Source organism: Dipteris shenzhenensis, chromosome 5, assembly GCF_047967505.1.
Source record: "Dipteris shenzhenensis isolate YYH24624 ecotype China chromosome 5, Dip_SZ_1.0, whole genome shotgun sequence".
NCBI lineage: Eukaryota > Viridiplantae > Streptophyta > Polypodiopsida > Gleicheniales > Dipteridaceae > Dipteris > Dipteris shenzhenensis.
In genome coordinates this window covers 58,470,190-58,473,169 of record NC_141600.1, presented here as the reverse complement: position 1 = coordinate 58,473,169, position 2,980 = coordinate 58,470,190, and positions in this window count along the sequence as shown.

Here is a 2,980-nt window from a genome sequence, read left to right as displayed (position 1 = left end):
TCGACTATTTGATTACATTCTTGCCACATGGGGGCTGGCTTGAAGAAACCCCCATTTCTGCCAAACAATCTAGAAGGCATACAACATACATCAACTTTGAGCTTCGTATCAAGTAGGTTGTCGAGCTCCTAAACATGGGATCGAAGAAAGGAGCATGGTCCATCACCCAAAAATTCATGTCCATTACTGCCTCTTTTCCTTCATGAATCAAGCTAGAATCGGAATCCAACACAATTTGGCAATGATATCAACGTGCGGGTGTCTAGCAAAAATTAGTGATGAGAGCCCTGAAAAATCACAAAAATTATTTTTGTTTCTTAAAACCACTATGGCCATGCATAATGCCATGTGTGGCATCTAGAATGACAACAATCAGAGAAGTTATTTTCATTTCTTTAACACTAAGGTGGCTAAAGCACTATGGCCATGCTTTTAACAAACGTCCATAAATATTATATAAATTTCAAGGGAAGGAAAAGAGCAAGTGAAAGTGAATAAAGATGGGGACTTAAATCTCACATAAAAAGAAAATACTTCACTACACCTTAAATGTAAGGCATGTTTCACAAATGTTCAGACTTCACACCCATCCGACGACCAATCTAGTTGGTTGGCTTTTGTACTTCTTCATAGATAATATTTTCAATTTGCCTATCCCTCTCACTCTCTCCCCTTCGCCTCTCCTTCTCCCCCCTACGCCCTCCCTCTCCCCTTCTCCGCCCTCAGCCTCTCCTTCTCTGCCCTGCCTTCTCATGTGCTCCACTCACCTTCCCTCCATCGGCCTGCTTCCCTCAATTGCCATAGACACTGTTGTTTTCGACCATGCTCATAAGGCCTAAAATGAAATCCGAATGGCAATTGCCAAACACGAAGAAAAGAGCTCAACCTTTCTGGAAAGTGCCACTACTAGTATGCATACAATCCCAAGATAGTTCTGGTTCGTCTCCAGCATAGACAGGACGTATGTTTGCCGTATAAAACAAAGGATCTGCAAAACGAAAAATCACGAATAGAAGAAAAGCGAGACGCAGAGGCGGTTTTATAAACGGAGAAGCACTAGCTCGATGTAGCAAGAGCATGGCAAAACATACTACTCTCGCTCAACCGTTTCATAACGTGGGTCTAGGTAGTAACAAGTAAGGAAGTAGAAGCAAACCTGATGGTGATGATGAATGATGAACAAACAGCAACACACTTGAAATTACAATGTTTTTGTTTCGCCTATATTTAAAGGTTTTGCCTTGGCTTTTTACGCAGCTTTTCAAAAGCTTTCAAAGCTTTTTTCCTATATTTAAAGGTTTTGCCTTGGGCTTTTACGCAGTTGGCTTTTTACGCAGCTTTTCAAAAGCTTTCAAAGCTTTTGGGCTTTCAGATTTTAAAAAAAAAGGTTTTGGGCTTTCAGAATTTAAAAAAAAGCTTTTGGGCTTTCAGAATTTAAAAAATCTAAGGGTGTACATTGTGCGATGTGGAAGCACAGGATTTCAGAATTTCAAAAAACATCCTAGTGCTGGCCAAGTAATCATCCATTTAGAAGCCATCACGTTGATAGCATCATGGACATAGTTGGGTTAGAGGATTCTTTTTATGAGGAAGAGATTTTCACAACCCATGAGTTGTCCATTTGAAGCTCTTGTTTGTTGCCCATCAGTGGTAGCTAATTCATCATTAAGGAACGTGTGATCTCGTGCTTGAAAGCGTAATAGTTGATGGGTTCAATCCCATTTTGTTCTGGGTGTACTCTATATAAGATTCGAGGGAGGGCATCTTTCTCGCCCCCAAAAGCAACTCATGGCTTCAGTAGTAACGGACCTTTTCTGACATCCAAGCTATGATCCACCTTACACTGGCACCATGAGAATCCTAAGGAAAGGACCTAGGGAGGCACCGTCGATATAGGGCGTCAAGGGGCTACGGGTGAGGACAGGTTGAACTTTCCGCATGTCATGAAAACTGTCCTTAGTCGTTTTCTTGAGGTTCCGTGGTTTTTTTGCCAAGGATGCGCACGTGGCTCTCCAATTATTCATTATGATGAACAAAATACTACACCGAGCTGAGAAAATGTTTGATTTGGGTAATTGCGAAATTGTGGGCAACGATCGATGATGATGTGAATGGAATAAAATTGTAAGGAGCTTTAAAAAGGTTGATTGGGTTGAGAATGCCATGCAAAAGGAAAAACGATCGCATGCATCATCCGCCATCGCCAACAACTGTGCAAATTTTGCTCAAACTTTTTATAGCACACACCTTGAAGCAACACACATCGGAATCAAAGCGGTTCCCATAGAGAAGAGCTTGCGCGAAAACACCAGAGATGGAGACGCTTGTCTGTTCACGTGTTTCTCTGAGAAGCTCGGACTCGTAGCTGCGAATCCTGCGACAAACGCTATTAGAGCCAAGCCGGTAAGAAAGCCAGGGCCAGGCGCAGGGGTGGGCAAAGTGACGGTTGCCAGAGAGGAGGGAGGAGTGACGGGAGCATCCCAATCGGTGTTGGGAAGGGGAGAGGGGATGGTTGAGGAAGGAACCAAATTGTGAAATTGAAAAAACAGAATTTGGTGTGGAATGATAGGTCGAGCGTGCACGTTCAGCAGTTCCATTGTAATTGAAGACATAAATGACTGTTGCGTAGAAACAACGAATTTGCCCCACTATCAAAGTCTGCGCCCATTCTCCGCGGGTCTCACGGGTACAATGCAACTAATTCTGTAAATACACACTTGTAAAACGATTTGCTAGCTGAAAGCAACTATATACATTTGAATTTCCAGTGGTGACAGCAATGCATGTAAAAGCTTGCGTTGTTTCTCTCTCTCTCTCTCTCTCTCGCAGGCTACGAATGCGTTTTTTAAATGTCGTATTGGTACAGTATAGATAAAAACAGAAGTTCCAATCCAAGCTGCAGGCCAATAGAATTATGTGCGAAATACGATGTATGAGGCAATAGGGAATACTCTTGCGTTTTTATTACAGAGTTGAACAC